Consider the following 17,181-nt stretch of genomic DNA (forward strand, 5'->3'; position numbering starts at 1 on the left):
TTGTCCAAGAAAACAAATGACTTCCAACATTACATTTGGAAACAAATTAAATTTTATCTGATACCGCGCGTCTATAAATTTTTAACTTTTATATAATCAATTCGTGTTTAAATCATGAAGGAGAAAAAAAAACTTTGTGAGGCAGGCACGTAACACAGAGCATTTCTAGATATAACTAGGTAAATCAAAATACAATTTCTGGGCCCAGGTTAACTACAAGGTAATTGAAAACCAAAACAGAAAGGAAAGTGACCAACGGATTACAAAAAAAAAACTTTTGAGGAACGACGGTGAAAGAACGTAATCGAAGTGTCGTCAAATACTAAGTCTTTGTTCATTTCAGCGATAGGTCAAAATGTGATGGAGGACCCAATCATTATCTACTCCATTCATGAATCGTGTCTTGCAACATCTCAGCTGGTAATTTCAGATCAGAGTTGTACGTTAAATAAATCGTAAGTAACAAGTTCAAAATCTTGGGGGGGGGGAAGGTTGAAAAAAATTTAAAAAAAAACTTGAAGAAATGAAGACAGAGAGAGAGATAGAGAAGAAGGAAGACGAAGAATAGGGGCGCCAAAGACTTAAGTGAGAAATAACTAACGCTACAAAGTTAGAAGTCGAATTTCGCTCTCAACAAAATCCATAGCCAAAATATTCTTAACATGCCAAAAGGGTGGTCTACTCAAATACGTAGACTCAAGGGGCGCCCTGCTGCCAAGGATGCAAGTTCTGTGTCCATCAGATCCCAATCCCACAAGAGTTTGCTTGTAAGATTGAAATCCGATCCCCGTATCCGGCCCAGACCAGCAGGATAAAAGGAGAGGGGGAAAGGGACCAGGTAACTGCGTCCCCAATTTTGAAATCTCTAAGTAAAAAAAAATATTCGACCCCTTAGAAAAACTAAGAAGGTTCGAGGACAGTAATGAAACTAGAATAGAAGTATTATCTAAGATATCCCTAACTAATGATTTGCCGAAATAAAAAAAATTAAATAAACTGAATTTTGGATCGGTGATTTCTATGCCAAACCTCACCGATAGCTACCCTGCGCAGACACGCCACAGTCTGGGATGTCGTTAATTTCCCTCGTCTAATTAAACTAAGAAAAGAAATGAAAATACTTAAAGGGACTAGGGGTCGACATCCGGGTACGCGAAAATAAATTTCAATAACTAATTGTTTTGATACAGAGCTGTCGCCTCCATGAACATTGTAAGCTAGCCTGAGTAGGTAACGTGAAGGAAAAAAAAATCTCACGGAGCAGGATATTCTATGTAAAAAAAAAAACGACCAGAAAATATAATTCACTACAGCCCTGTTGTATAACTGCTACTGTCTTTTCATAATTTATTATTCAATATGTCTAGTCAGCGATTATATGATGCTACCCATTCTATCAGATGGTATTACTATGGTTGATTATTATTATAACACATTAAACTACAAAGTATTACCATAGTCCGACTATATATCGCCCTCCGGTCCGCGTGATATTATGGTGCAGGGGTCAGAACCTGAGATGTTTGTAGTTACCCGTATCTATTCAATATCTATATATCAACACGCGGTGAAGTATTCACTGGGCTACTATATATATTTAACTATATGGGTGTCCTATATTCTATATTCATTTATTACAATATTCATACACTTTATATTCATATTCACATTAATATTCATTTGCCACGACGCTATATTCTACAAACACCCTGTTTCCTCTATCTACGCCCAGCCTATTTACACATTTCATCATAATACTTTAAAATCTATAATCACTACAAACATTTCCCGCTCCGATCACCGCACGACAACCTCACTCGAACCCAAGACTCCTTCACACACACACAATACTATGTAATACCTGGTAGCTTTATTAAGAAGAAAGAAAAAAAATCCTACGTATGTTCACTGAAAATAGAATTATCCGCGATAATATTTAATGTTTACGAAATTTCTGCAGCAACAATTGACTTCTGCAGCCACGAAGAAAAATGAACATCTAATATAATTCCAAAGCGAAGAACTAGCATCATATCGCCCGACTTCTGTTAAAAATTTACGTATTGTTTATTTACTTAAATATCTCGATTTCTAGACTATGCAGAATGTTGAAACTTTCAGAATATATTAAGTTTGGATCACTTGACCTAACTGTACATTCATATGGGCTGTGAATTATACCTTCTAGGTTTTATTTCGGAAAGAAAGGTCAATTTCATGAAAACTAAATCACTAAGCACCTCGACGGAAGAATGGCGGTTAGTACTGACTTTTGACACCAGGGCTAGCGACGATATAATCAACCCTTGAACAACGGAATGTGACGTTGTACACGGAATTATTATACTATATTACGTTCACTTAATGACGGAGTAATAAAAATTTATCGCATAGTAAATACTACACTGTCCGTATTTAATTATCTCACACACTCTTTCATCACTTAACTACCACTACCACTGATACTACATTACAAATATACACATACTACTCAAACTACAAGACACATCATGCCAATACACACCAATCATCACTATCATTAATACATGTTGTACTGATAAATACACACAGAAAACATTCATATTTTACCATTTTAAATCGGCTCGAAAGGAAAAGGAAAGAAAGGGACAGGGCCAACTGGCCCTTGTTTCACTGAATCACATTCTTAAGTGTTTAATCAACTCCCTGAGGGGACATATCGAAGTATTAGCTAACAATAGGACCCCTGCCCTGAAGGGGCAGGAACCCGGAAACAAACTAAATGTTCAACTCATCCCGCTGGAAGCCGTACTCCCAATCTGGGAGTCAGATAGGAGCCCTTACTGATAATTCAGACGTGCATTATGATTACTATTATAACTACCACAAAATTAAATACCGCCATGTATGCTAAAAAAAAAATCACGTACTAACTACACAGACAGATTACTGAACGGACAGGTCTGACCGAACCTACACTGATTCAGGAGGGGCAAAAGGGAAATTTAACTATTCGATTCACTGAACTGCAAACTGGGTTTGGAAAAGGAGATTAAATGCACACACTATCCTAAATTCTGTCCATATCGATCGGTGGATGAAAACATGGCGTCATTATCTTGCATTTACTATTTCAGATTTTTTAGACCAGTTTTACTATGTAATTTAAGAGTTCATGGCTCCCAAGACTTCCAGTGATCTTTTGGACGTTAATAAAGTCCCAATATTACCTTGTTTGCAGTTTTTCTCACTCCGTTGCGACCTTTTAAGCTCGACGATCAAATCCAGTGTCTTCAATAACACTTTTCGGCGTGGAATGGAATAATTGCGCCCTAATATCATAGCGTGGGTTTATCAGCCAATCAAAACTAAGCATTTTGGCGGTGGGGCTTTGAAACGAATAAAATTTGGTAAAATCTGGATTAAACTAGATTTTAGAAGGACCTAGGTATCTAAAAGAGAGGTGAAGGGTGGTCCTGAAAATTCTGTCGAATTTTAGATTGGTTATTTGATCTGAAAAGTTCCGTCCAATAGTGGATCTATATTTTCGGATAGCACTGACACCGTAAGAATTGTAATAATCCATTTACATATACATATACAAGACTTATAACTAATTTAAAATATAAATAAAGATATTGATTCCCAAAACTGTAATTCCTAATGAAATTTTTTACAGTTTTCCATGTTAATTTGAAATAGAATAATGAACAATATTACGAATTATATGAACAGCCAGAAATTTTTTGTTAAACGTCAGGTACAGTCGGTGCAAAAAATTTCGGGCACCCTCCTATTAAAAACATAATATCATTAGACTGTAATGGCATATTACATAGTAGAAATAGATAAAACAAAAATTGTTTTCTACACGGCACAAATAGATAAAACCAAAAAAAGATATCCTACTCAGTAGAAAGACAAAACAAAGAATATTTTCCACACAGCTGGAATAGATCAAACAAAAATATTTTCTACATAATAGAAGTATTAAAACAATGACTATTTTCTAGACACCAGGAATAGATAAAACAAGGAATATTTTTACATTGCAGGAACAGAAAAACAATGTTTTGTACGTACCACAAATGGATAAAACAAAGAGAATTTTCTACACAGTAGGAATGAATAAAACAAAGAATATTTTCTACACAGCAACAATAGATAAAGCAAAGAATATTTTTATAGAGCTAAATAGACAAAACAAGAACACTTTCTACACAGCAGAAATAAATAAAACAAAGAATATTTTTGAGCTTGTGTTTAGCATCTCTTTCAGCAGCGAGGCTATATGAGACGTAGACCTACAGCTCAACGTGAAATCCTAACAACATGAGCTCTTGCCGGGAATCGAACCCAGGTCTTTCACGCAAAAGGCATAAAGAATATTTTTGTACACCACAGGAATACTTATATATAAAAAAGAACATTTTATACACAGTGGAAATAGAAGGAAACAGAACATTTTGCTACACACCGGAAGTAGATAAAATAACGAGTGTTTTCTACACAAGAATAAAGAACAATGAATATTTTCTACAAAGTTTTAAAACAAAGACAGTAATATTCAACATGAATACCAGAGAGTAAAATAATTAATGTATATGTAAGCGTTATTTATGGCAAATTTTTGAAATCTCTGAAGTAAGTTATTATGGAGTTTAGCAAAACTACCTCATATTCAAGTCAAAATAACTGACATTCCAACATTGTTAATTAATGTTGATTCATAACGATTGATTGATCCCTGTTATTGCTGATTGTTATTTTTTAAGTAAATGATTTTCTTGAATTAGTCAGTTCTCCCATTACTTTAGCATCACAGTTAAGGATCTATACACCCTTGCCCAGATTTTAATACGAGCGACGTGTTTCACCCATATTATGTCTTGATCTAATGATTAATATAGTATCCACTTACACGTACATGTAGAATTTTGCGTTATTCCTTTATTCCCTTCTTTTAGATTAAATAAAAATTAGTAGTTTTTTAAAAATTAAAATTAGATACATAACACTAATCTGTTTTGAATCTGATACCCAATAAGAATCGAACTCTGGACCACTCTCACGGAAAATGCTCACATTAGCCACTCAGCTACAAAAAAGAATGCAGTATTTTCTTGTGAGATCTCGGAAAAGCAGACAAGGTCCAAATTGGGTGAATATGAAATCTATTTACGTCCCACTAAGCAAGCACATCTTCGATAAGTCTGGCTTAATTTTCCTTGATAGATTTAACCTTAGAGGATGTTCCCTTTGTATGGCTTTGTCAAGTATACATGTTAAATCTTGTTTCAAGGCCAGATAGCTTTCTGATGTATAAACCTATATACTCTTAGATCAGATGTAAAAATGAAGGCTTTTAGACTTAACCTTACAGATTCTTTTCGTGCATAGCTTTTTCAAGTGTAATTTTAAAGTCATGCTTGACATCTTCTTTTGGACAAAATGGAAAACGGTTTCGGTAAAAGATTGAATAGTTTTTTTTTTAAATGAAAACCCAGTCAGTTTTGGTTAAAAATCGAACCGGTTTTTAGAGAAAAAACAAAACTGATTTCGGCGAAAAATAGAAGCGGCTTTCGAGAAAACAGAAATATCTAAAAACAGAATTAACATAAAAACTAGTTTTGCCATGTCTACTTTCAATATTGATTCCCATAGAGCAAAATCTGTAATTAATGACGGGAGAATGGGTTTTCAAAATGAATTTTCTGACTCAAGAACAAGATAGTTCTCGATTGTAATGACACTATTCAAACCAAAAAATAGGATTCATCTATTATTACTTCATGTTTCACTATAAGTCTCACAGAGTCAATACGGTAATAGATAGCGAGAGATGGTTTCTTTGTAATGAATTTAGTATCCCAAGAATAGGTTCAATCTCAAATTTAATCCCTCTATTGAAATATGGAACTCGTAGAAATATGTCACTCTGGTTTTAATTAGGAGTGGGCAAAACCGGTTTATAGAAAAACCGAAATCCGAAAAAGAGACATTTCGATTTTCTCCAAAACCGGTTCGGTTTTTCACCGAAACCGGTTTCGTTTTTATCCAAAACTGATTTCGGTGAAAACCTTTGAAAACAAAACTATTTCTGTGGAATTGAAATCGGTTTCCGGAGAAAAACGAAACCCTATTCTTGTCAGAAATAGAACCAATTTTGAAAAAAACCGAACCGGTTTTGGAGAAAACCGATAACCGGTATCGGTGAAAACCGAACCGGATTTGAAGAAAACCGAAATGGGTTTCGGTGAAAACACGTTCTTATAATTTTCACAAACCGGTTTCGGTTTTCCTAAACAATTGAAAGCCGAAAATTCGGTTTCTGTGCCCACCACTAGTTTTTATATGGGTTTTCAAAACCAGTAAGAGATGATACATCCCAAGAGTAGGTCCTGTCTCTCTACTTATCCACCTGTTGAAACTGAGAATCATATATCTATCATCTGGTTAAATTATCGGACCCTTATAGTTTGTAAGAATAGTCTGATTTCCCAATGTGGAACGCAATTCATTTGGTTTAATTTTATACGAGGCTTGTTAGGAAAGTATTGATACACAGTTATTTACATATTAGATGGGAAAATGTGTACCTAAGTTGGCAACACTGACACTAACTTTGACGACAAGAATTGAGAATGGTTTGTCAGTGCTAGAGATGAGGCATAATCGAGCGATCTTTATAATCGACTGATCGCTCATTCGCTATGAAAATAATCGATTAAACTGCTCGAGCAATTCGCTTGGTCTTTTCTCCTCATGCGCTAATCAGGGGGGAAGGGGGAAAAAGAATTCAAGCTGAGAGATCCTGAATACGAATAATGAATCAATTACCCAGTCTCCCTGTGATATGCGCATGAGCTTCGCTGAAACTTGCTTCGTGAATTGTCTTTGTTTATGAGTGACTATGTTGTCATTGAGTAGGGTCCTCGAGAAAGCGTAAGAGAGACAAAAGCGTTATTGTTCTTGTTGTTATTGTTGAGTTTGCTTCCCCGTTGAGTACCGAAGCTATATGAGACATGGACCTACTGATTAACATGGACTCTAAACCACGAGCTTCCGCCAGGAATGGAACTCGGGTCTCCTACGCCATACATAAAGGCGTATGAGATGGTTAGACTATGTACTTTTGGTTTTTCATGTAGAACCGAAACAATTCTGCTTACAGTGTATCCAACATTGTTTCAGATAATGTACTATACTGGAAAATATAAGTAACCTAATATAGGAAATCACTCTTGAGACAAAAGTCTTACGAAATACACTTCCAGAAGGAAATACAATAGGTAGGCCCTATAGTTGAGCGTAATGCAGTCGTGGGAAAATTGAAATTAAGTAAATAGGTAAGTCAACGCCGGAAAATCCCGGGCTCCCACTGGGAATCGAACTCTGGAGCACACGTCTCAACAATAATATACAGGGTGTATCAAAACAACACCGACAGCGTTTGGTAGGTGATTCCTTACACCAAGATAAGACAAACAGCATAGATCAACCTGCGTGCACAAATGCTTCCTTTTGCGGTTATAGGCTTCCGAAAACTTAAAAAAATGACCTCTAAAGGTTCATAGCTCCAAAACTATGGGACCTACCGTAGTCGGCTCAAGGTTTTACTTAGAAACTAATATGTGCGCTATCCAAAATTACATGTTTCAGAATCCTAAGGTAGTCACATATAATTTGAAGAACTCACCAACTTGTTGCGGTAGTACCGCAGGATTCTGAAATATAGATATTTGGATAGGACGCCTACTAGTTCTTAAGTGGTCTTGACCCGACTATGGTAGATCCCATAGTTTTGGAGCTATGAACCTTTACAGTTCATTGCGAAAAACATACAGTAGCTGGAATCTTTATCAGTTTGCTTACACATCTATTTCAAAATATGTCTTCTGTTGGTGACGAATCGCTTGGGTCGTTGGAATGAAAAACTAATCGAGTAATTCGAAAATTTTCGCTCGATTATGTCAGTTATGAGCTGACTCTTGTAAGAGGAGCACATGTTGCAAATGACATCAACAATACCAAATTTCGCCAGATGTTAAAGTGTGTAGCGTGATCAGGTGTTTGCAGAGACGAGGATGGTGTCAATCAGAAATATATCGAGACATAGTATCTACTATATACAGGAACGTAATAAATCGCTAAGATGTGGCGAAGTAGTGTCATGCCTTTGCGAAAGGCCGGTGAGATGTTCTTAATAAAGAGAGGAGAGGAAAGCCATCCGTGAACACAGATGACCTTCACAATTGCATTGAAGCAGAGATAAGCCAACAGGTTTGTGATAATTAGAAAAATTGTGTTTGATATTCCTTGACATTTCAAGAAACACTATTCACTAAGCTGCAATTGAGTTTGATTTAAAAAAAAAAAAAAGAGTGCATGGTAGGTCCCAAAACAGTTGACCGATAAACACAAAAACAAATGAGATATTCACTGGACGTTCATATGCACTACGCAGAAGAGACAGATGAACTCTTAGACTCCATTGTGACAGGTGATGAGACTTGGGTGTTCAACTGTACGCCTGAACCCAAGCAGCAGTCACTGTAATGATACCATACGTATTTTCCAAAAACTAAAAGATTTAAAACCTCATTTTCAATTCTCAAACTGATAGCAATCGCTTCCTGGCATAGGCACGGCATCCTACTGTTTGAATTCATGCCTTCTGGAAGAACGATTAATGCTGAAACATACTATCAGATTTTGAAACCTCTTAAGAACTTAGTCGTGCAGTTCCAAAGGAACGGAAGAGCATCTTACCACGTGAAATCATCTTTATTCGTGACAACGCCCGGTCCCACGCAGCAAATTTCAGCAACAAGTAAATAGTACATTTTCAATGGAACGTCCTTGTATGTTCGTCGTACAGCCCCGATCTTGAACCCAGAAGCTACCAATATATTTCTGTACCTAAAGAAACTTTCTAGTACAGAACTCTGGCGTCGATGATGAGGTTAGGGAAGAAGTTACAACGTGGTTCCGGATGTAAGTGCAGGATTTTCACGATTCTGGGATAAAGAAACCTGTCCCGCGTTTGAGCAATTGCTTGATCAATAGTGGCACTTATGTGAACAAATAACCTTTCTACCAGTACATATAGTGCAGCTTACTTTGCGTCCAATACATTTCTTGTATAGAGGTTATCTTCTTTTTTGTTAGCATCTTTAATTTTCTGGGAAGCCTCGTATGATGGCCATTTTAGACAAACCGAATAGGTGATGACATTTCTAGTGTTTTAGTTATCAGATATACAGTACGTACCAGTGGCGTATTTAGAAGGTAAAAACTGGGGGGGGGGGGAGGACAGCCAGAACCCAAACAATGACAGGAATATAATGAGTTTACAATAAACTTTTTTTTTAAAAAATATAAATAATACCTTAAAATATTTTTGTCACTCGAAAAACTGGGGGGCCTAGGCCCTCTCAACTTGGGATAGATCCGCCACTGGTACGTACATATGTAAAAGTTTTAATGCTGATTAGATAATGAAAAGTAGAAGGTTCGGTGAAGATTTAAATCGAACGAACTTACCCAACCTAGTAAAGGCTTTATAAAAATACTGTTAACTCAAATTTTAGTTATATACTTTTATTCAACTCTTTGTATGTGTTATTTTCATTTGTGTTTATCAGATTTTTTTGAAATTTTGTTTCAGGAAATTCCAAAAGATGTATGTAGCAGTAGCTAACAAAGTGTGCCTAATTCTTTATATTGGTAAGCTTATTGTTCCTTAATTAATATTTTGTTAATTATTTATTTTAATGTAAATTGCATCGATGAATAAATGATATTATGTATCTATACACTTGTAAACACGGCGATTCTCAACCTATGCGTTGTCATCAATTGGTGGGATCATTCAACTGAACAATATTTTTGGGGACTTTGTTGTTAACATACAATATTCTGAAATTTATGGAGAAGTGTTAGTCACTCTTTTACTATATACTCCTGGCAGCTCACTTCGTAGGCCTTGCATAGTCTAATGGTCTAATGAGAATAATCTGTTTTTAGACTCATCCTATGCTAATGGTCAAAATGGGAAGGAATAATTGTAATATAGGCCCTTCGTAGGCTAATATTCAGCATGAGTGGAAATAACTTGTAATATAGGCTCTACTTAGGCTAATGGTCGGCATGGGTAGGAATAATCTGTAATATAGGCTCTACGTAGGCTAATAGTCGGCGGGGGTGAGAATAACTTGTTTCTAGACTCTACGTAGGCTAATAGTCGGCGGGGGTGAGAATAACTTGTTTCTAGACTCTACGTAGATTAATGGTTGGCATGGGTGGGAATAATATATTATATAGGCTCTAAGTGGGCAAATAGTCAGTATGGGTGGGAATAATTTGTAATATAGACTCTAAATAGCTAATGGTCAGCATGGATGGGAATAATCTGTAATATAAGCTCTGCGTAAGCTAATGATTAGGGTGGGTGGGAATAATCTATAACATAGGCTCTACGTAGACTAATGTTAGACATAGGTGGAAATAGTCCGTAATATCGGCTAATGGTTAGCGTGGGTGGGAATAATCTGTAATTTAGGCTCTGCGAATAGTAACTGTCAGCATGGGTGGGGTAATCTGTAATAATATGTTGTGATGGAAATTGAAAAACTTAAACTTTAAGTAAGTTCGGTTGGCCACACTGTTAGTTCAGTAACATGTTCAGTATGTTAAACGATTTCTCACTATCCTTGCATCGTATAAAATTTCACTGTTTTTTTATTCATAAGTTTAGCAGTTACAAAAGCGTTTCATGATAAATGGTGGCTCAGTGGTAGAGCATTCACCTCTGGTGCATGGGGCCCTTGGTTTGATCCCAGTTTGTGTCAAGCTTTGTGGTGGTGGTGGACAAACATCGTGTGCGTAGATTTTCTCAGGGTTATCCGGCATAAGCGTAAGATATAAAACTTAAAGATTTCTCACCTTGAAAAAAACAACAACTGAAAAAACAATGTAAAACATTGGCAATGATTAGTGTTCTTAAGTTGCAACAGAGCTCAATAAATAGCCTACAAGAAATGAAAACATAGGGGAAAGAAAATTGTTTACATTTAGTGAAAAATCTTTTGTGGAAGGTAACCGGTAAATTGCACTTATTGTCATACTTCTTGAGATGCGAGCCTTAAATATTGATTTTTTTTGTCAGTTTCTTGTAAACTTTTGTAATAAAACAAACTTTCCTACTGCCTATATTCTGAAAAAGCGCGTTAAAATCAACCACCGATTGATATTAATTTAAATTACATAAATTAAATTTGATACAGTACTTAAAGGATTTTATAATGGAAACAAGTTTACTTCTCAAGGTACTTTATTTTGGTAAAACTTTATGTAATATTGTATCTTCAGATAAAAATTTCATAAATTTATTATTTTTTTTAGTAGGGAAGGTTATGTCTGGCTAAGGTAAGTTACGTGTGAAACAAGCTACGAACTCAATTTTCAGACCAAAATTATTACATTTTTTTCACTTATTTTGTTAGTGGATTTCGTTTTAGAATCGTTTTTCTTTTTTTTTTTTTAACACGAGTACTTGAAATATAAATATTGAACAGCATTCTATTGTCAGCGCAAGCGGATTAACAAAACAGATAAAAGTCTTTAAACGTTTATATCTGAAAATCGAGGTTTTGGACTTGTTTCTCTTTTCCCAAATAACACAGATATGATAATTTGGACCACAAGAATGATTTGATCTCTTGGATGAGTTGAAATGATTGCTAATTATCCCATAATAAATCATAAGCAATAGCTGAAAGTGCTACGCTTGCAATCAAGTGTTGTTAGTAGGTAGAAATCCATTGAATATAGGCTGGACGATAAAATTATTAGTGGATATACATACGCAAGGCAGGGGTAAAAGTGAATCTGAAAAGGTAGGGGGACGCCTGACGTCAAACAGTCCCCCGTTGCATATCTTTGCCCATTGTAATTTTTGAATTTTCTGGAAGTGAGGGAACAGCGTTCTCCTGTGTTTCCCCTTACTTTTATCCCTGAGGATACGCCGTCTTATTACATCCCTGGGAAATTCTACAATGTTATTAGCATTTAAGGAAAATAACATGTCCAAATTAAGACATATACCAATGCAAATATCACATTGAACAGAGCAAAGTGATATGGAGAAGTCTAAATACTCATGCGTACGAGGTATAATCAAAAAGTATGGTGAATGTAGTTGCCCAGCGCCACCTATCAATATTTTATCCATTTCAACATGTGAGCGCGGTAGCCTGAACCTTTGAGACAGTGTTGAGTTTGAACATGTCAGTTGACTCTCAGAGGCAAAACAGTAAGGACATGTTAACATTGTCTGTTTCGCATCATGAATTTCGAGCAAGACGTCACGATTAAATTTTGATTTAATCTGAAAAAAAAAAAAGTACCAAAGAAGCTTACAAAGTGTTAAAATCAGTGTATGACCATAAAGTGGTCACATTGAAGAATGTTTACAAGTGGTATGAGCGATTCACAAGCGCCAGTGAATCGGTTGAAGACGGGCAAAAGTTGGGACTTTTTTCGACGTCAAAAACAGATGAAAGCAAGTGGAACAAATGATTCACTCAAACGGAAGAGTGACTATTCGTGAGGTTTCCGAAGAACTAAACATCTCGTACGAATTCATAAGAAAGCATTTTAACCGCCGATATGCAAATGAGAAAAGTGAGTGCGAAATTCGTTCCCCACACCTCGCTTTTGATCCGAGAGTTTTTTTTTTGGCAGAAAACATTTTCCTGTCTGTTCTCATCAATCGTACTCACCGGATATAGCACAATGTGACCTTTGGCTCTTCCTGTAAATCAAAATCGTGCTAAATGGAAGATTTATTGACACCATATATCCGACATTGAAAGGGTGACGTCACGGCGGTGTTGATGATCTTGAAGAAAGAAGCCTTCCAGAAGTGCTTCCAATTGTGGAATCAACGTTAAAGTAAGTGCATCGCAAACCAAAAGGAGTCCTTTGAAAGAGATTGATTCATATTTGATATATGCTTATTACTTTGTCCGTAATGAAATAATCCACCGTATTCTTTGATCACACCTCGTAATGTTCGAAAAAATCTAGAAAAACGTTTTTCCTTCTAAACGTTAATACTGTGCAATAACCATGCTGCCATCTATTAAGATTAAACTGATAACTAAAATATAATCTCAAGCTTTTCGCACGGCATTACGTTTGTTAAGGAGAAATAGGCTATGTCAAAAGTATTACTCAAAACGATTACAGTTAAAATTTTTGGCATATATTATAACCAGAGCAAGACTTCAACAAACAATTTCTAAAAGAGTCGTGTAATCTTATTTGTTCTCATCTCAACCGATTCGTGTGTGCAGAGGTGGATCTAGAACGTAAAAATTGGGGGGGGGGGGGCAGTCAAACCTCAGACTATGATAGGTATACGATGAGTTTACTATAAACTTTCAAAAATATATACATAATAACTTAAATTATTTTTGTCACCCAAAGAACTGGGTGGGGCCCTAGGCCCCCCGGTCCCGGCCTAGATCCGCCACTGCGTGTGCGCGAGAGAAAAGAGCAGAAGACGATTCATGTGATCGAATCATTCTGAATCAGTTCATATGATCGAAATAAGTTATCTGCGTGGGCATAAGGAAGCACAGAAGTTTCCAATGATTCATGTTAGTAAACCAAGAGAACGAACCATTTTTGTGAATCGGAATAAATGAACTGATTTCTCAAAACGTAATCCGTCACTACCCATCACAACAAGGCATGGAATTTTCACAAATTTGTTATTGTGGAGAAAGAAAACCCTCATACGTGTTAAATTAACACATGAAACTCATGTGAAGAACATTATTCAGGTAACTATAGTGTGTACAGATTTCAAATACTTAATAGTATCATTGCACAGTTCACGTAATGTAAAACTATTATAATTTATAACACACACGGTTTTAGTCGTGCAATTTATAGTTCTTTCACAGTTCTTACTGTATTTAAGCAGTTCCGGTTATAGTTATCGCATAAGCTCGTTCATAACTTGTTAGGCAGTTCATTTGCTCATAATCTGTGATGAAGGTGTAAAATGATTGTTTTCTTAGTAATTTTTATTAGTAGTGTTTATTGGTGTTTCTGTGATAACATGTAAAATATTCTTTCTCTCCATTTCTTCCAACCTATGTGGGATCGACGTTTCTGATGTCATAAAGGATAAACCTCTGTCCCGGAATTCTTTCCCTATGAGACTTTTTCATAAATCTTTGTCTCGGAATTCGTTCTCCTTTCTTCCCTAAAATTCCATATCCATACATTTCCTTCTTTCTTTCCCTTTACGTCTCATAACATTCACCTTTATTGATATCACTCTTCTGACCACTTATGTTGGTCGTTTTTCTTCTCATTTTACCCAAACATATTAGCTTAAAATTCTTTCATAATTAAATAAGTTAAATTCAAATTTTTAGTTAATATATATTCTTTAATTAGCAAAAGACAATATACTTTTTTCTTGTTGGAATAAGTTCATTTATTTCTATCAAAATGGTTAATTTAGTTACTTACAACATTTATTCAGTTTATAAATGTTTGAGTTGGCGAAGAATCTTAAAAGTAGAGCACCCTGGAGTATGCTGTTCAAGGATGATGTCGTTATTTGTGAAATATCCAAAGAAAAGCCAAAAGAGAGATTGTAAGAATGTAAAAGAGTATTGGAAAAAAGAGACATGAGGGTAAGTAGAATTATATCAGAGTATATGACACTCACCAAAGAGGACGGAGCTTTCTATAGCTATAAGGACAGAGGCTACTTCCTCGCATCTCGACCAGGATGAACGATTTCTTACCGAAATCCAACACAGAATACAAACGGGCTGGCTAAACTGATGAAGGATGAGAGGGGTATTGTGTGACAAAAACTGAAATATAGATTAAACGGTCGTATATTTAAAAAGGTAATCAGATTTGCCAGAATGTGCAGTATGAAAGGTGGGCAATAACAATGGCCCAGGAAAATAAGGTGGAGATGGAGGCTATGGGAATGTTTAGATGGATGTGAGGTTAGGCGAGAAAGAATATAATAAGAAAACAGTATATAAGAGGCACTGTTAAGATATAAAGATTCAAGAATGGCGCCTAAGATGTCTTGAACATAAAAGGAAGAAACATCGGCTATGTGGAAGAAGAATTGAAAGGCTGGAAGTACTAGGTAGAAAGAAGAGGCGGAAAACAAGATGAGATGGAAAAAGAAGATGATATGCGAGAAAGAGAATTGAGAATGAATAATGCCCAAGATGCAGGAAAGTACCATAAAAGAAAAGAATTAAGGACGGAAACGCGGACCCCATGCTAACATGGAGAAAGGTGCAGACAAACAAAACAGAAAAAGACAGAATAGGCTTATTAAATGGACATAATAATATTTATTGAAACATTAGCTTTTAATATTATAGTTAAGTTGGTTCCTACTTTTGTTTCCCATATACACTGTTCTAAAATGATTCTACTTTCTGATGAATATTTTGTAAATGTACCGGTTAGTAATTAATTAATTATTGGATAATCTTGTTCCTATTCACTCCTCTGATTACTGTGATTTGTCAACGTGATTTTTTTTATGTATTCAAAGGGCCTATCCGAATGCAATAATGTGAGCAGACTTTGGGAGAGATGGCTGAAATTCAGCTTAAATGTAGAAGAGACTGTGTAGATTCTTGGTTCTAAAAGCAAATTGTCCTAAAATGGACGGAACATAGTCAAAAAAGTACGAAACATTAATGTCAATGGAAAATCAATGAAAAAAAGAAGTCGTCCACATATATAATAAGGAGATGGCTAATTGAAGGCTTATTGCGAAGACATGATAAAGAGTTTAAAACCGATGCACAGCACGTAAGGTAAATATGGATAGAACATTGTCACAAGTCAAGTTGTATGAACAAAATCAATAATAATGATAAAGTATATGCATTTTGTCCAAATTACCCATGTCGCCCCACGCGGAGGTTGCGTGTTTGAAATTTCTCATATCTGGAATCTGCAGACTCGATTTAGGACGCAACGTGACTTTTGACCTGATCACGTGACACAGTCACGTGGTCCTTATGGCAAACCGGATAGGCTCTTACTTGTAATCCGAGTGAATTGAAACATTAAGCCGAGTGTATCATAAACTATAATTACTCCAAATACAATTTGAGATGTAAAGCTATTTTCATCGCGATGCCATCTGTACGAGAATTTTATCCAAACACGCTACTGTCAAAATAACATTTGCATCTGTTTATCCCTTTCCTTTAATGAGACCATTATTTATTGCGAATGTTGGTGTTGCTAATCTTCTTAAGTGGTTATTTGTTGCATTACAATTAGATAAAATCTGTATTAAGGTTCAAGAGAATGCTTTAAAAAAGAATTTTATGAATGATAAAAAAAATGGATCAAAAGATTGCGATTTTGGCCAATAATTAGTTTTTGCATCAGAGGCACAAAATTTTTAAACGGCCCCTAAATCGAGTTTTCGTATTTTTTTTCACGGAATAAGCACACCATATTTAGTTAAGTGGTAGTTTGGGTTTGGCTACACTATATATAGTTCTCCAGATATAAGGCGTACAAGAAAATTTTTGATTCAAATATATTGGATCTTCTGATCCAAAAATAAAAACAAATTTATTTTATTTTACGCTTGTTATCTGTAGGAAAGAAAATACGGTAGTATATCTCTACGATAGATAAACAACACAATAACTGACTAGTTTGTCATAACATTGTATAGTTACTTATTCAGAACATCATACATCCATTCCCTATACACATACACATATTTATACATCATCATCACGACTAAATTTCTCAGTACGTATACTTTGTCTAAGTTTACACTTACCCAGAGGCAGAGCTAAGAGAGGGCCTGAGGACCAGGAATACAAGTTAAAAATTTCCTCCCCGGTGCTCCACTTGCTTAGTAGTCACCACGTTGCTACAAACTAAAATATTGAAAACCGTAGCACTGGTCCATAATCAACTTGTGCTATAAAACATCCAGAAGTATTTTTAATACGCGCACATTCGCATCTATATCAAAAGCATCACTTATTCAGTCGAGCACTAGAAAAACATTCGTTTATTATAATGGGTCTGCAGCAGAATGTTCGTTATAAAATTATATTGTAAGACTTGTGTTGGGAAAATACCGTGCGTGTGGGTTTTCTG

Source organism: Thermobia domestica, chromosome 1 (assembly GCF_964235325.1).
Source record: "Thermobia domestica chromosome 1, izTheDome1.hap1.1, whole genome shotgun sequence".
In the NCBI taxonomy this organism is placed as follows: Eukaryota; Metazoa; Arthropoda; class Insecta; order Zygentoma; family Lepismatidae; genus Thermobia; species Thermobia domestica.